This window comes from Coregonus clupeaformis, unplaced genomic scaffold, assembly GCF_020615455.1.
Source record: "Coregonus clupeaformis isolate EN_2021a unplaced genomic scaffold, ASM2061545v1 scaf0276, whole genome shotgun sequence".
Lineage (NCBI taxonomy): Eukaryota > Metazoa > Chordata > Actinopteri > Salmoniformes > Salmonidae > Coregonus > Coregonus clupeaformis.
Window position 1 is genome coordinate 30,639 of NW_025533731.1, and position 18,523 is coordinate 49,161.

Sequence of the window (18,523 nt, forward strand, 5' to 3'; positions counted from 1 at the left end):
AGCATACATAAAATAAACAATGTATTTACATTGGGGATAATGTGTGTGTGAGAGAGAGTGTGCATGTTGTTTTATTTTTCCTTGTCAGCCACCCCATCTCTGCTTTGTCAGTCTTGATAGGCCCAGTGTATCCACTTCTGGGTGAGGCAGATCTGAAAGAGAGATACACAACGAGACAGTAAGTATACAGCTCAACAACATGTTTGTGTGCTGTATATCTGTTGGTGTGAGTGACTGAGCATATGTGTCTGTAATATCATTCTGAATGACCTGTATCCATCTGGGAATCCTCAAACGTTTCTCCCTTCACGGCCAGTGTAGTAGGAACTGGTGCAGCCGGTGAATGAAATACCACAGCAGAGGACTGCTGTGACTGCAGCTGAACTGCTAGGGGGTGGCAGATCTAAAAGAGAGAGAGGCACCATTTTCTTAACTGACAACAATCATACAACTAAACAGACTGAATGAGTGTAAGGCCTAGATTCAATCAGATCAAGCGTTAACCGGTGATAGCTGACACCCGCATAGCTGATGTTTTGGCGGCGTCCGAGGTGCAGCTGCATTGGACCTGTCAAGTCGGTAAGCAGCTGCTCTTGATCACTGTCATGAAGTTACACCCGTCCTACTGGCGTTACAAGTTCAGAACGAGAAAGTGTCGGCCATCTAGAAAACGTACGCTCAAATTAAAAAAATCATTAAAAACGAAATCATCAGCCTAATCGAGGTGTAGATTACATCATCTCAAATTCCAGTGTTCAAACTTATAAACAACGCTGCATGAGATTTCTGTTAATGCGACTCCGTGCAGCCAATGGCAACGTCCGCTTTAGGTATAACTCCAGGAGCCGCTTGTGGGTTTGACTGCTCTAACTCAGTTCCACCTCTGACCCCGCCAAAACAACAGGCTGAAGCGGATGTGATTGAATAGAGCCCAGAGTGAGGGGGAGTATGCATGTATGTGATTATTACCTGTATCACCTGTCACCGCCGGTGTAGCAGGTGCAGGGGCAGACGAATGCAGCTGTGAGGGCTGTGGTTGAGCTAATAGGGGTGTCAGATCTAAAAGGGGAGAGGAACTTTTCTTAAGTGAAAATAATTGGCAGGAACTAATGGGGATCCATAATAAACCCCAGGAAGAGTAGCTGCTGCCTTGGCAGGAACTAATGGGGATCCATAATAAACCCCAGGAAGAGTAGCTGCTGCCTTGGCAGGAACTAATGGGGGTCCATAATAAACCCCAGGAAGAGTAGCTGCTGCCTTGGCATCAACTAATGGGGATCCATAATAAACCCCAGGAAGAGTAGCTGCTGCCTTGGCATCAACTAATGGGGATCCATAATAAACCCCAGGAAGAGTAGCTGCTGCCTTGGCATCAACTAATGGGGATCCATAATAAACCCCAGGAAGAGTAGCTGCTGCCTTGGCAGGAACTAATGGGGGTCCATAATAAACCCCAGGAAGAGTAGCTGCTGCCTTGACAGGAACTAATGGGGGTCCTTAATAAACCCCAGGAAGAGTAGCTGCTGCCTTGGCATCAACTAATGGGGATCCATAATAAACCCCAGGAAGAGTAGCTGCTGCCTTGGCATCAACTAATGGGGATCCATAATAAACCCCAGGAAGAGTAGCTGCTGCCTTGGCAGGAACTAATGGGGATCCATAATAAACCCCAGGAAGAGTAGCTGCTGCCTTGGCAGGAACTAATGGGGATCCATAATAAACCCCAGGAAGAGTAGCTGCTGCCTTGGCAGGAACTAATGGGGATCCATAATAAACCCCAGGAAGAGTAGCTGCTGCCTTGGCAGGAACTAATGGGGATCCATAATAAACCCCAGGAAGAGTAGCTGCTGCCTTGGCAGGAACTAATGGGGATCCATAATAAACCCCAGGAAGAGTAGCTGCTGCCTTGGCATCAACTAATGGGGATCCATAATAAACCCCAGGAAGAGTAGCTGCTGCCTTGGCAGGAACTAATGGGGATCCATAATAAACCCCAGGAAGAGTAGCTGCTGCCTTGACAGGAACTAATGGGGGTCCTTAATAAACCCCAGGAAGAGTAGCTGCTGCCTTGGCATCAACTAATGGGGATCCATAATAAACCCCAGGAAGAGTAGCTGCTGCCTTGGCATCAACTAATGGGGATCCATAATAAACCCCAGGAAGAGTAGCTGCTGCCTTGGCAGGAACTAATGGGGATCCATAATAAACCCCAGGAAGAGTAGCTGCTGCCTTGGCAGGAACTAATGGGGATCCATAATAAACCCCAGGAAGAGTAGCTGCTGCCTTGGCAGGAACTAATGGGGATCCATAATAAACCCCAGGAAGAGTAGCTGCTGCCTTGGCAGGAACTAATGGGGATCCATAATAAACCCCAGGAAGAGTAGCTGCTGCCTTGGCAGGAACTAATGGGGATCCTTAATAAACCCCAGGAAGAGTAGCTGCTGCCTTGGCAGGAACTAATGGGGATCCATAATAAACCCCAGGAAGAGTAGCTGCTGCCTTGGCAGGAACTAATGGGGATCCATAATAAACCCCAGGAAGAGTAGCTGCTGCCTTGGCATCAACTAATGGGGATCCATAATAAACCCCAGGAAGAGTAGCTGCTGCCTTGGCAGGAACTAATGGGGATCCATAATAAACCCCAGGAAGAGTAGCTGCTGCCTTGGCAGGAACTAATGGGGATCCATAATAAACCCCAGGAAGAGTAGCTGCTGCCTTGGCAGGAACTAATGGGGATCCATAATAAACCCCAGGAAGAGTAGCTGCTGCCTTGGCAGGAACTAATGGGGATCCTTAATAAACCCCAGGAAGAGTAGCTGCTGCCTTGGCAGGAACTAATGGGGATCCATAATAAACCCCAGGAAGAGTAGCTGCTGCCTTGGCAGGAACTAATGGGGATCCATAATAAACCCCAGGAAGAGTAGCTGCTGCCTTGGCATCAACTAATGGGGATCCATAATAAACCCCAGGAAGAGTAGCTGCTGCCTTGGCAGGAACTAATGGGGATCCATAATAAACCCCAGGAAGAGTAGCTGCTGCCTTGGCAGGAACTAATGGGGATCCATAATAAACCCCAGGAAGAGTAGCTGCTGCCTTGGCAGGAACTAATGGGGATCCATAATAAACCCCAGGAAGAGTAGCTGCTGCCTTGGCATCAACTAATGGGGATGGATCCACATAGGAGGTTAGCTAGCGCCATTAATCGTTACCATTAGCCAGCTAGCATCTTAGCTATAAAACTATCTATCCAGCAAGATCGTCGAGGTCAAAAACGAAAGCAACTATGTTAAGCCATGCTGATTTAGTGAGATAAATCCAATCGGACTGAAATAATTAACAGGCTGAAAATACATTTCTGTGGCTCACTAGCTAACTTTGGCTTGCTAGCTCAGTGACTGCTGCTGGGCGAAGAAATATGCACCTCTTCCTGTTTACAGTGTTCCCCAGACTAGCGCTACAAAACCAACCAGTGGCCAGAATTATATTACACCCAGGTTGGTTTAGAAACCCCCTTGACAATGCATGGGAAATGGTTTAGGGCTGTTTAGCCAAAGCGCTGGGGGGCCAGGGGTTGTCGACGTTGGTCTGCGAACCCACAACCTTATGGCCCGCAGCCCTGTGCGCTATCAACATTACCATTTGATGCTTACAGGCCATGTAATCTGTCCAAGAAGTGAGGGTAAACGTTAGCCATGTTCTCTGCTATACACTTTGTTTTCATTATTATATTGGGTATAGGGGAGGAGGGTTCAGGGAGGGTTTAGGTGAAATATGTTTTACTGAAGGGAGGGCCATCCGTTTTCATTTCAGAGAGGTCCGATTTTCTCCATGTAACCCTTACCATGAATAACGTTCACTTCCTAACTGTAACACGAGTCAATGACAAAGTAATGCTGTGTGTGTACGTGATGCTGTGGGGGTGTATGTGTGTGTGTATATACATGATGTTTCAGTTCATTTCAGTACATTCAGTTCTGTCTCCTGTAGTACCCCATCTACAACGTTCAGTTCTGTCTCCTGTAGTACCCCATCTACAACGTTCAGTTCTGTCTCCTGTAGTACCCCATCTACAACGTTCAGTCTCCTGTAGTACCCCATCTACAACGTTCAGTTCTGTCTCCTGTAGTACCCCATCTACAACGTTCAGTTCTGTCTCCTGTAGTACCCCATCTACAACGTTCTGTCTCCTGTAGTACCCCCATCTACAACGTTCTATCTCCTGTAGTACCCCATCTACAACGTTCAGTTCTGTCTCCTGTAGTACCCCATCTACAACGTTCTGTCTCCTGTAGTACCCCATCTACAACGTTCAGTTCTGTCTCCTGTAGTACCCCATCTACAACGTTCAGTTCTGTCTCCTGTAGTACCCCATCTACAACGTTCAGTTCTATCTCCTGTAGTACCCCATCTACAACGTTCAGTTCTGTCTCCTGTAGTATCCCATCTACAACGTTCAGTTCTGTCTCCTGTAGTACCCCATCTACAATGTTCAGTTCTGTCTTCTGTAGTACCCCATCTACAACGTTCAGTTCAGTCTCCTGTAGTACCCCATCTACAACGTTCAGTTCTGTCTCCTGTAGTACCCCATCTACAACATTAAGTTCTGTCTCCTGTAGTACCCCATCTACAACGTTCAGTTCTGTCTCCTGTAGTACCCCATCTACAACGTTCAGTTCTGTCTCCTGTAGTACCCCATCTACAACGTTCAGTTCTGTCTCCTGTAGTACCCCATCTACAACGTTCAGTTCTGTCTCCTGTAGTACCCCATCTACAACGTTCAGTTCTGTCTCCTGTAGTACCCCATCTACAACGTTCAGTTCTGTCTCCTGTAGTACCCCATCTACAACGTTCAGTTCTATCTCCTATAGTACCCCATCTTCAACGTTCAGTTCTGTCTCCTGTAGTACCCCATCTACAACGTTCTGTCTCCTGTAGTACCCCATCTACAACGTTCAGTCTCCTGTAGTACCCCATCTACAACGTTCTGTCTCCTGTAGTACCCCATCTACAACGTTCAGTTCAGTCTCCTGTAGTACCCCATCTACAACGTTCAGTTCTGTCTCCTGTAGTACCCCATCTACAACGTTCAGTTCAGTCTCCTGTAGTACCCCATCTACAACGTTCTGTCTCCTGTAGTACCCCATCTACAACGTTCAGTCTCCTGTAGTACCCCATCTACAACGTTCAGTTCTGTCTCCTGTAGTACCCCATCTACAACGTTCAGTTCAGTCTCCTGTAGTACCCCGTCTACAACGTTCAGTTCTGTCTCCTGTAGTACCCCGTCTACAACGTTCAGTTCTGTCTCCTGTAGTACCCCATCTACAACGTTCTGTCTCCTGTAGTACCCCATCTACAAAGTTCTGTCTCCTGTAGTACCCCATCTACAACGTTCAGTTCTGTCTCCTGTAGTACCCCATCTACAACGTTCAGTTCTGTCTCCTGTAGTACCCCATCTACAACGTTCTGTCTCCTGTAGTACCCCATCTACAACGTTCAGTCTCCTGTAGTACCCCATCTACAACGTTCTGTCTCCTGTAGTACCCCATCTACAACGTTCAGTTCTGTCTCCTGTAGTACCCCATCTACAACGTTCTGTCTCCTGTAGTACCCCATCTACAACGTTCAGTTCTGTCTCCTGTAGTACCCCATCTACAACGTTCAGTTCTATCTCCTGTAGTACCCCATCTACAACGTTCAGTTCTGTCTCCTGTAGTACCCCATCTACAACGTTCAGTTCTATCTCCTATAGTACCCCATCTACAACGTTCAGTTCTGTCTCCTGTAGTACCCCATCTACAACGTTCAGTTCTGTCTCCTGTAGTACCCCATCTACAACGTACAGTTCTGTCTCCTGTAGTACCCCATCTACAACGTTCAGTTCTGTCTCCTGTAGTACCCCATCTACAACGTTCAGTCTCCTGTAGTACCCCATCTACAACGTTCAGTTCTGTCTCCTGTAGTACCCCATCTACAACGTTCAGTTCTTGTCTCCTGTAGTACCCCATCTACAACGTTCAGTTCTGTCTCCTGTAGTACCCCATCTACAACGTTCAGTTCTGTCTCCTGTAGTACCCCATCTACAACGTTCAGTTCTGTCTCCTGTAGTACCCCATCTACAACGTTCAGTTCTGTCTCCTGTAGTACCCCATCTACAACGTTCAGTTCTGTCTCCTGTAGTACCCCATCTACAACGTTCAGTTCAGTCTCCTGTAGTACCCCATCTACAACGTTCAGTTCTGTCTCCTGTAGTACCCCATCTACAACGTTCAGTTCTATCTCCTGTAGTACCCCATCTACAACGTTCAGTTCTGTCTCCTGTAGTACCCCATCTACAACGTTCAGTTCTGTCTCCTGTAGTACCCCATCTACAACGTTCAGTTCTGTCTCCTGTAGTACCCCATCTACAACATTAAGTTCTGTCTCCTGTAGTACCCCATCTACAACGTTCAGTTCTGTCTCCTGTAGTACCCCATCTACAACGTTCAGTTCAGTCTCCTGTAGTACCCCATCTTCAACGTTCAGTTCTGTCTCCTGTAGTACCCCATCTACAACGTTCAGTCTCCTGTAGTACCCCATCTACAACGTTCAGTCTCCTGTAGTACCCCATCTACAACGTTCTGTCTCCTGTAGTACCCCATCTACAACGTTCAGTTCTGTCTCCTGTAGTACCCCATCTACAACGTTCAGTTCTGTCTCCTGTAGTACCCCATCTACAACGTTCTGTCTCCTGTAGTACCCCATCTACAACGTTCTGTCTCCTGTAGTACCCCATCTACAACGTTCTGTCTCCTGTAGTACCCCATCTACAACGTTCTGTCTCCTGTAGTACCCCATCTTCAACGTTCAGTTCTGTCTCCTGTAGTACCCCATCTACAACGTTCAGTTCTGTCTCCTGTAGTACCCCATCTTCAACGTTCAGTTCTGTCTCCTGTAGTACCCCATCTTCAACGTTCACTCCCCTAACTGTAACACGAGTCAATGACAAGGTAATGCTGTGTGGTCCTCTGTAGCTCAGCTGGTAGAGCACGGCGCTTGTAACGCCAAGGTAGTGGGTTCGATCCCCGGGACCACCCATACACAAAAATGTATGCACGCATGACTGTAAGTCGCTTTGGATAAAAGCGTCTGCTAAATGGCATATTATTATTATTTATTATTACATGATGCTGTGTGGGTGTATGTGTGTGTGTACATTCAGTTCTATCTCCTGTAGTACCCCATCTACAACGTTCAGTCTTCTATAGTACCCCATCTACAACGTTCAGTCTCCTGTAGTACCCCATCTACAACGTTCAGTTCTGTCTCCTGTAGTACCCCATCTACAACGTTCAGTTCTGTCTCCCTGTAGTACCCCATCTACAACGTTCAGTTCAGTCTCCTATAGTACCCCATCTACAACGTTCAGTTCAGTCTCCTGTAGTACCCCATCTTCAACGTTCAGTTCTGTCTCATGTAGTACCCCATCTACAACGTTCAGTTCAGTCTCCTGTAGTACCCCATCTACAACGTTCAGTCTCCTGTAGTACCCCATCTACAACGTTCAGTTCAGTCTCCTGTAGTACCCCATCTACAACGTTCAGTCTCCTGTAGTACCCCATCTACAACGTTCAGTTCTGTCTCCTGTAGTACCCCATCTACAACGTTCAGTCTCCTGTAGTACCCCATCTACAACGTTCAGTTCAGTCTCCTGTAGTACCCCATCTACAACGTTAAGTTCTGTCTCCTGTAGTATCCCATCTACAACGTTCAGTTCTGTCTCCTGTAGTACCCCATCTACAATGTTCAGTTCTGTCTTCTGTAGTACCCCATCTACAACGTTCAGTTCAGTCTCCTGTAGTACCCCATCTACAACGTTCAGTTCTGTCTCCTGTAGTACCCCATCTACAACGTTCAGTTCTGTCTCTTGTAGTACCCCATCTACAACGTTCAGTTCAGTCTCCTGTAGTACCCCATCTACAACGTTCAGTTCAGTCTCCTGTAGTACCCCATCTTCAACGTTCAGTTCTGTCTCCTGTAGTACCCCATCTACAACGTTCAGTCTCCTGTAGTACCCCATCTACAACGTTCAGTCTCCTGTAGTACCCCATCTACAACGTTCTGTCTCCTGTAGTACCCCATCTACAACGTTCAGTTCTGTCTCCTGTAGTACCCCATCTACAACGTTCAGTTCTGTCTCCTGTAGTACCCCATCTACAACGTTCTGTCTCCTGTAGTACCCCATCTACAACGTTCTGTCTCCTGTAGTATCCCATCTACAACGTTCTGTCTCCTGTAGTACCCCATCTACAACGTTCTGTCTCCTGTAGTACCCCATCTTCAACGTTCAGTTCTGTCTCCTGTAGTACCCCATCTACAACGTTCAGTTCTGTCTCCTGTAGTACCCCATCTTCAACGTTCAGTTCTGTCTCCTGTAGTACCCCATCTTCAACGTTCACTCCCTAACTGTAACACGAGTCAATGACAAGGTAATGCTGTGTGGTCCTCTGTAGCTCAGCTGGTAGAGCACGGCGCTTGTAACGCCAAGGTAGTGGGTTCGATCCCCGGGACCACCCATACACAAAAATGTATGCACGCATGACTGTAAGTCGCTTTGGATAAAAGCGTCTGCTAAATGGCATATTATTATTATTTATTATTACATGATGCTGTGTGGGTGTATGTGTGTGTGTACATTCAGTTCTATCTCCTGTAGTACCCCATCTACAACGTTCAGTCTTCTATAGTACCCCATCTACAACGTTCAGTCTCCTGTAGTACCCCATCTACAACGTTCAGTTCTGTCTCCTGTAGTACCCCATCTACAACGTTCAGTTCTGTCTCCCTGTAGTACCCCATCTACAACGTTCAGTTCAGTCTCCTATAGTACCCCATCTACAACGTTCAGTTCAGTCTCCTGTAGTACCCCATCTTCAACGTTCAGTTCTGTCTCATGTAGTACCCCATCTACAACGTTCAGTTCAGTCTCCTGTAGTACCCCATCTACAACGTTCAGTCTCCTGTAGTACCCCATCTACAACGTTCAGTTCAGTCTCCTGTAGTACCCCATCTACAACGTTCAGTCTCCTGTAGTACCCCATCTACAACGTTCAGTTCTGTCTCCTGTAGTACCCCATCTACAACGTTCAGTCTCCTGTAGTACCCCATCTACAACGTTCAGTTCAGTCTCCTGTAGTACCCCATCTACAACGTTAAGTTCTGTCTCCTGTAGTATCCCATCTACAACGTTCAGTTCTGTCTCCTGTAGTACCCCATCTACAATGTTCAGTTCTGTCTTCTGTAGTACCCCATCTACAACGTTCAGTTCAGTCTCCTGTAGTACCCCATCTACAACGTTCAGTTCTGTCTCCTGTAGTACCCCATCTACAACGTTCAGTTCTGTCTCTTGTAGTACCCCATCTACAACGTTCAGTTCAGTCTCCTGTAGTACCCCATCTACAACGTTCAGTTCTGTCTCCTGTAGTACCCCATCTACAATGTTCAGTTCTGTCTCCTGTAGTACCCCATCTACAACGTTCTGTCTCCTGTAGTACCCCATCTACAACGTTCAGTTCTGTCTCCTGTAGTACCCCATCTACAACGTTCAGTTCAGTCTCCTGTAGTACCCCATCTACAACGTTCAGTTCTGTCTCCTGTAGTACCCCATCTACAACGTTCAGATCTGTCTCCTGTAGTACCCCATCTACACCGTTCAGTTCTGTCTCCTGTAGTACCCCATCTACAACGTTCAGTTCTGTCTCCTGTAGTACCCCATCTACAACGTTCAGTTCTGTCTCCTGTAGTACCCCATCTACAACGTTCAGTTCTGTCTCCTGTAGTACCCCATCTACAACGTTCAGTTCTGTCTCCTGTAGTACCCCATCTACAACGTTCAGTCTCCTGTAGTACCCCATCTACAACGTTCAGTTCTGTCTCCTGTAGTACCCCATCTACAACGTTCAGTTCTGTCTCCTGTAGTACCCCATCTACAACGTTCTGTCTCCTGTAGTACCCCATCTACAACGTTCTATCTCCTGTAGTACCCCATCTACAACGTTCAGTTCTGTCTCCTGTAGTACCCCATCTACAACGTTCTGTCTCCTGTAGTACCCCATCTACAACGTTCAGTTCTGTCTCCTGTAGTACCCCATCTACAACGTTCAGTTCTGTCTCCTGTAGTACCCCATCTACAACGTTCAGTTCTATCTCCTGTAGTACCCCATCTACAACGTTCAGTTCTGTCTCCTGTAGTATCCCATCTACAACGTTCAGTTCTGTCTCCTGTAGTACCCCATCTACAATGTTCAGTTCTGTCTTCTGTAGTACCCCATCTACAACGTTCAGTTCAGTCTCCTGTAGACCCCATCTACAACGTTCAGTTCTGTCTCCTGTAGTACCCCATCTACAACATTAAGTTCTGTCTCCTGTAGTACCCCATCTACAACGTTCAGTTCTGTCTCCTGTAGTACCCCATCTACAACGTTCAGTTCTGTCTCCTGTAGTACCCCATCTACAACGTTCAGTTCTGTCTCCTGTAGTACCCCATCTACAACGTTCAGTTCTGTCTCCTGTAGTACCCCATCTACAACGTTCAGTTCTGTCTCCTGTAGTACCCCATCTACAACGTTCAGTTCTGTCTCCTGTAGTACCCCATCTACAACGTTCAGTTCTGTCTCCTGTAGTACCCCATCTACAACGTTCAGTTCTGTCTCCTGTAGTACCCCATCTACAACATTAAGTTCTGTCTCCTGTAGTACCCCATCTACAACGTTCAGTTCTGTCTCCTGTAGTACCCCATCTACAACGTTCAGTTCAGTCTCCTGTAGTACCCCATCTTCAACGTTCAGTTCTGTCTCCTGTAGTACCCCATCTACAACGTTCAGTCTCCTGTAGTACCCCATCTACAACGTTCAGTCTCCTGTAGTACCCCATCTACAACGTTCTGTCTCCTGTAGTACCCCATCTACAACGTTCAGTTCTGTCTCCTGTAGTACCCCATCTACAACGTTCAGTTCTGTCTCCTGTAGTACCCCATCTACAACGTTCTGTCTCCTGTAGTACCCCATCTACAACGTTCTGTCTCCTGTAGTACCCCATCTACAACGTTCTGTCTCCTGTAGTACCCCATCTACAACGTTCTGTCTCCTGTAGTACCCCATCTTCAACGTTCAGTTCTGTCTCCTGTAGTACCCCATCTACAACGTTCAGTTCTGTCTCCTGTAGTACCCCATCTTCAACGTTCAGTTCTGTCTCCTGTAGTACCCCATCTTCAACGTTCACTCCCTAACTGTAACACGAGTCAATGACAAGGTAATGCTGTGTGGTCCTCTGTAGCTCAGCTGGTAGAGCACGGCGCTTGTAACGCCAAGGTAGTGGGTTCGATCCCCGGGACCACCCATACACAAAATGTATGCACGCATGACTGTAAGTCGCTTTGGATAAAAGCGTCTGCTAAATGGCATATTATTATTATTTATTATTACATGATGCTGTGTGGGTGTATGTGTGTGTGTACATTCAGTTCTATCTCCTGTAGTACCCCATCTACAACGTTCAGTCTTCTATAGTACCCCATCTACAACGTTCAGTCTCCTGTAGTACCCCATCTACAACGTTCAGTTCTGTCTCCTGTAGTACCCCATCTACAACGTTCAGTTCTGTCTCCTGTAGTACCCCATCTACAACGTTCAGTTCAGTCTCCTATAGTACCCCATCTACAACGTTCAGTTCAGTCTCCTGTAGTACCCCATCTTCAACGTTCAGTTCTGTCTCATGTAGTACCCCATCTACAACGTTCAGTTCAGTCTCCTGTAGTACCCCATCTACAACGTTCAGTCTCCTGTAGTACCCCATCTACAACGTTCAGTTCAGTCTCCTGTAGTACCCCATCTACAACGTTCAGTCTCCTGTAGTACCCCATCTACAACGTTCAGTTCTGTCTCCTGTAGTACCCCATCTACAACGTTCAGTCTCCTGTAGTACCCCATCTACAACGTTCAGTTCAGTCTCCTGTAGTACCCCATCTACAACGTTAAGTTCTGTCTCCTGTAGTACCCCATCTACAACGTTCAGTTCTGTCTCCTGTAGTACCCCATTTACAACGTTCAGTTCTGTCTCCTGTAGTACCCCATCTACAACGTTCAGTTCTGTCTCCTGTAGTATCCCATCTACAACGTTCAGTTCTGTCTCCTGTAGTACCCCATCTACAATGTTCAGTTCTGTCTTCTGTAGTACCCCCATCTACAACGTTCAGTTCAGTCTCCTGTAGTACCCCATCTACAACGTTCAGTTCTGTCTCCTGTAGTACCCCATCTACAACGTTCAGTTCTGTCTCCTGTAGTACCCCATCTACAACGTTCAGTTCAGTCTCCTGTAGTACCCCATCTACAACGTTCAGTTCTGTCTCCTGTAGTACCCCATCTACAATGTTCAGTTCTGTCTCCTGTAGTACCCCATCTACAACGTTCTGTCTCCTGTAGTACCCCATCTACAACGTTCAGTTCTGTCTCCTGTAGTACCCCATCTACAACGTTCAGTTCAGTCTCCTGTAGTACCCCATCTACAACGTTCAGTTCTGTCTCCTGTAGTACCCCATCTACAACGTTCAGATCTGTCTCCTGTAGTACCCCATCTACACCGTTCAGTTCTGTCTCCTGTAGTACCCCATCTACAACGTTCAGTTCTGTCTCCTGTAGTACCCCATCTACAACGTTCAGTTCTGTCTCCTGTAGTACCCCATCTACAACGTTCAGTTCTGTCTCCTGTAGTACCCCATCTACAACGTTCAGTTCTGTCTCCTGTAGTACCCCATCTACAACGTTCAGTCTCCTGTAGTACCCCATCTACAACGTTCAGTTCTGTCTCCTGTAGTACCCCATCTACAACGTTCAGTTCTGTCTCCTGTAGTACCCCATCTACAACGTTCTGTCTCCTGTAGTACCCCATCTACAACGTTCTATCTCCTGTAGTACCCCATCTACAACGTTCAGTTCTGTCTCCTGTAGTACCCCATCTACAACGTTCTGTCTCCTGTAGTACCCCATCTACAACGTTCAGTTCTGTCTCCTGTAGTACCCCATCTACAACGTTCAGTTCTGTCTCCTGTAGTACCCCATCTACAACGTTCAGTTCTATCTCCTGTAGTACCCCATCTACAACGTTCAGTTCTGTCTCCTGTAGTATCCCATCTACAACGTTCAGTTCTGTCTCCTGTAGTACCCCATCTACAATGTTCAGTTCTGTCTTCTGTAGTACCCCATCTACAACGTTCAGTTCAGTCTCCTGTAGTACCCCATCTACAACGTTCAGTTCTGTCTCCTGTAGTACCCCATCTACAACATTAAGTTCTGTCTCCCTGTAGTACCCCATCTACAACGTTCAGTTCTGTCTCCTGTAGTACCCCATCTACAGCGTTCAGTTCTGTCTCCTGTAGTACCCCCATCTACAACGTTCAGTTCTGTCTCCTGTAGTACCCCATCTACAACGTTCAGTTCTGTCTCCTGTAGTACCCCATCTACAACGTTCAGTTCTGTCTCCTGTAGTACCCCATCTACAACGTTCAGTTCTGTCTCCTGTAGTACCCCATCTACAACGTTCAGTTCTATCTCCTATAGTACCCCATCTTCAACGTTCAGTTCTGTCTCCTGTAGTACCCCATCTACAACGTTCTGTCTCCTGTAGTACCCCATCTACAACGTTCAGTCTCCTGTAGTACCCCATCTACAACGTTCTGTCTCCTGTAGTACCCCATCTACAACGTTCAGTTCAGTCTCCTGTAGTACCCCATCTACAACGTTCAGTTCTGTCTCCTGTAGTACCCCATCTACAACGTTCAGTTCAGTCTCCTGTAGTACCCCATCTACAACGTTCTGTCTCCTGTAGTACCCCGTCTACAACGTTCAGTCTCCTGTAGTACCCCATCTACAACGTTCAGTTCTGTCTCCTGTAGTACCCCATCTACAACGTTCAGTTCAGTCTCCTGTAGTACCCCGTCTACAACGTTCAGTTCTGTCTCCTGTAGTACCCCGTCTACAACGTTCAGTTCTGTCTCCTGTAGTACCCCATCTACAACGTTCTGTCTCCTGTAGTACCCCATCTACAAAGTTCTGTCTCCTGTAGTACCCCATCTACAACGTTCAGTTCTGTCTCCTGTAGTACCCCATCTACAACGTTCAGTTCAGTCTCCTATAGTACCCCATCTACAACGTTCAGTTCAGTCTCCTGTAGTACCCCATCTACAACGTTCAGTTCAGTCTCCTGTAGTACCCCATCTTCAACATTCAGTTCTGTCTCCTGTAGTACCCCATCTACAACGTTCAGTCTCCTGTAGTACCCCATCTACAACGTTCAGTCTCCTGTAGTACCCCATCTACAACGTTCTGTCTCCTGTAGTACCCCATCTACAACGTTCAGTTCAGTCTCCTGTAGTACCCCATCTACAACGTTCAGTTCAGTCTCCTGTAGTACCCCATCTACAACGTTCAGTTCAGTCTCCTGTAGTACCCCATCTTCAACATTCAGTTCAGTCTCCTGTAGTACCCCATCTACAACGTTCAGTTCAGTCTACTGTAGTACCCCATCTTCAACATTCAGTTCTGTCTCCTGTAGTACCCCATCTACAACGTTAAGTCTCCTGTAGTACCCCATCTACAACGTTCAGTCTCCTGTAGTACCCCATCTACAACGTTCTGTCTCCTGTAGTACCCCATCTACAACGTTCAGTTCTGTCTCCTGTAGTACCCCATCTACAACGTTCTGTCTCCTGTAGTACCCCATCTACAACGTTCAGTTCTGTCTCCTGTAGTACCCCATCTACAACGTTCAGTTCTATCTCCTGTAGTACCCCATCTACAACGTTCAGTTCTGTCTCCTGTAGTACCCCATCTACAACGTTCAGTTCTATCTCCTATAGTACCCCATCTACAACGTTCAGTTCTGTCTCCTGTAGTACCCCATCTACAACGTTCAGTTCTGTCTCCTGTAGTACCCCATCTACAACGTTCAGTTCTGTCTCCTGTAGTACCCCATCTACAACGTTCAGTTCTGTCTCCTGTAGTACCCCATCTACAACGTTCAGTCTCCTGTAGTACCCCATCTACAACGTTCAGTTCTGTCTCCTGTAGTACCCCATCTACAACGTTCAGTTCTGTCTCCTGTAGTACCCCATCTACAACGTTCAGTTCTATCTCCTATAGTACCCCATCTACAACGTTCAGTTCTGTCTCCTGTAGTACCCCATCTACAACGTTCAGTTCTATCTCCTATAGTACCCCATCTACAACGTTCAGTTCTGTCTCCTGTAGTACCCCATCTACAACGTTCAGTTCTGTCTCCTGTAGTACCCCATCTACAACGTTCAGTTCTGTCTCCTGTAGTATCCCATCTACAACGTTCAGTTCAGTCTCCTGTAGTACCCCATCTACAACGTTCAGTTCTTGTCTCCTGTAGTACCCCATCTACAACGTTCAGTTCTGTCTCCTGTAGTACCCCATCTACAACGTTCAGTTCTGTCTCCTGTAGTACCCCATCTACAACGTTCAGTTCTGTCTCCTGTAGTACCCCATCTACAACGTTCAGTTCTGTCTCCTGTAGTACCCCATCTACAACGTTCAGTTCTGTCTCCTGTAGTACCCCATCTACAACGTTCAGTTCAGTCTCCTGTAGTACCCCATCTACAACGTTCAGTTCTGTCTCCTGTAGTACCCCATCTTCAACGTTCAGTTCTGTCTCCTGTAGTACCCCATCTACAACGTTCAGTCTCCTGTAGTACCCCATCTACAACGTTCAGTCTCCTGTAGTACCCCATCTACAACGTTCTGTCTCCTGTAGTACCCCATCTACAACGTTCAGTTCTGTCTCCTGTAGTACCCCTTCTACAACGTTCAGTTCTGTCTCCTGTAGTACCCCATCTACAACGTTCTGTCTCCTGTAGTACCCCATCTACAACGTTCTGTCTCCTGTAGTACCCCATCTACAACGTTCTGTCTCCTGTAGTACCCCATCTACAACGTTCTGTCTCCTGTAGTACCCCATCTTCAACGTTCAGTTCTGTCTCCTGTAGTACCCCATCTACAACGTTCAGTTCTGTCTCCTGTAGTACCCCATCTTCAACGTTCAGTTCTGTCTCCTGTAGTACCCCATCTTCAACGTTCACTCCCTAACTGTAACACGGAGTCAATGACAAGGTAATGCTGTGTGGTCCTCTGTAGCTCAGCTGGTAGAGCACGGCGCTTGTAACGCCAAGGTAGTGGGTTCGATCCCCGGGACCACCCATACACAAAAATGTATGCACGCATGACTGTAAGTCGCTTTGGATAAAAGCGTCTGCTAAATGGCATATTATTATTATTTATTATTACATGATGCTGTGTGGGTGTATGTGTGTGTGTACATTCAGTTCTATCTCCTGTAGTACCCCATCTACAACGTTCAGTCTTCTATAGTACCCCATCTACAACGTTCAGTCTCCTGTAGTACCCCATCTACAACGTTCAGTTCTGTCTCCTGTAGTACCCCATCTACAACGTTCAGTTCTGTCTCCTGTAGTACCCCATCTACAACGTTCAGTTCAGTCTCCTATAGTACCCCATCTACAACGTTCAGTTCAGTCTCCTGTAGTACCCCATCTTCAACGTTCAGTTCTGTCTCATGTAGTACCCCATCTACAACGTTCAGTTCAGTCTCCTGTAGTACCCCATCTACAACGTTCAGTCTCCTGTAGTACCCCATCTACAACGTTCAGTTCAGTCTCCTGTAGTACCCCATCTACAACGTTCAGTCTCCTGTAGTACCCCATCTACAACGTTCAGTTCTGTCTCCTGTAGTACCCCATCTACAACGTTCAGTCTCCTGTAGTACCCCATCTACAACGTTCAGTTCAGTCTCCTGTAGTACCCCATTTACAACGTTCAGTTCTGTCTCCTGTAGTACCCCATCTACAACGTTCAGTTCTGTCTCCTGTAGTATCCCATCTACAACGTTCAGTTCTGTCTCCTGTAGTACCCCATCTACAATGTTCAGTTCTGTCTTCTGTAGTACCCCATCTACAACGTTCAGTTCAGTCTCCTGTAGTACCCCATCTACAACGTTCAGTTCTGTCTCCTGTAGTACCCCATCTACAACGTTCAGTTCTGTCTCCTGTAGTACCCCATCTACAACGTTCAGTTCAGTCTCCTGTAGTACCCCATCTACAACGTTCAGTTCTGTCTCCTGTAGTACCCCATCTACAATGTTCAGTTCTGTCTCCTGTAGTACCCCATCTACAACGTTCTGTCTCCTGTAGTACCCCATCTACAACGTTCAGTTCTGTCTCCTGTAGTACCCCATCTACAACGTTCAGTTCAGTCTCCTGTAGTACCCCATCTACAACGTTCAGTTCTGTCTCCTGTAGTACCCCATCTACAACGTTCAGATCTGTCTCCTGTAGTACCCCATCTACACCGTTCAGTTCTGTCTCCTGTAGTACCCCATCTACAACGTTCAGTTCTGTCTCCTGTAGTACCCCATCTACAACGTTCAGTTCTGTCTCCTGTAGTACCCCATCTACAACGTTCAGTTCTGTCTCCTGTAGTACCCCATCTACAACGTTCAGTTCTGTCTCCTGTAGTACCCCATCTACAACGTTCAGTCTCCTGTAGTACCCCATCTACAACGTTCAGTTCTGTCTCCTGTAGTACCCCATCTACAACGTTCAGTTCTGTCTCCTGTAGTACCCCATCTACAACGTTCTGTCTCCTGTAGTACCCCATCTACAACGTTCTATCTCCTGTAGTACCCCATCTACAACGTTCAGTTCTGTCTCCTGTAGTACCCCATCTACAACGTTCTGTCTCCTGTAGTACCCCATCTACAACGTTCAGTTCTGTCTCCTGTAGTACCCCATCTACAACGTTCAGTTCTGTCTCCTGTAGTACCCCATCTACAACATTAAGTTCTGTCTCCTGTAGTACCCCATCTACAACGTTCAGTTCTGTCTCCTGTAGTACCCCATCTACAACGTTCAGTTCAGTCTCCTGTAGTACCCCATCTTCAACGTTCAGTTCTGTCTCCTGTAGTACCCCATCTACAACGTTCAGTCTCCTGTAGTACCCCATCTACAACGATCAGTCTCCTGTAGTACCCCATCTACAACGTTCTGTCTCCTGTAGTACCCCATCTACAACGTTCAGTTCTGTCTCCTGTAGTACCCCATCTACAACGTTCAGTTCTGTCTCCTGTAGTACCCCATCTACAACGTTCTGTCTCCTGTAGTACCCCATCTACAACGTTCTGTCTCCTGTAGTACCCCATCTACAACGTTCTGTCTCCTGTAGTACCCCATCTACAACGTTCTGTCTCCTGTAGTACCCCATCTACAACGTTCTGTCTCCTGTAGTACCCCATCTTCAACGTTCAGTTCTGTCTCCTGTAGTACCCCATCTACAACGTTCAGTTCTGTCTCCTGTAGTACCCCATCTTCAACGTTCAGTTCTGTCTCCTGTAGTACCCCATCTTCAACGTTCACTCCCTAACTGTAACACGAGTCAATGACAAGGTAATGCTGTGTGGT

The 18,523-nt window shown here is 46.9% G+C and overlaps 1 protein-coding gene across 2 annotated transcripts in view; it reads right to left on the reverse strand.

Moving 5' to 3' along the window:
• Positions 1 to 18,523, reverse strand: part of LOC121564831 (probable G-protein coupled receptor 19) — a 60,014-nt gene continuing 41,491 nt past the window's right edge. Inside the window, exons 1-3 of one of the 2 annotated variants that reach the window (XR_006000289.2) lie at positions 970 to 1,170; positions 271 to 403; positions 1 to 152 (exon numbers count right to left, since the gene is read on the reverse strand). The gene's annotated coding sequence lies outside the window, so the exon portion shown is untranslated. Of the gene's footprint in view, positions 153 to 270; positions 404 to 969; positions 1,171 to 18,523 lie in introns of those variants that run through there. The other variant, XR_006658499.1, reaches the window with a different exon arrangement.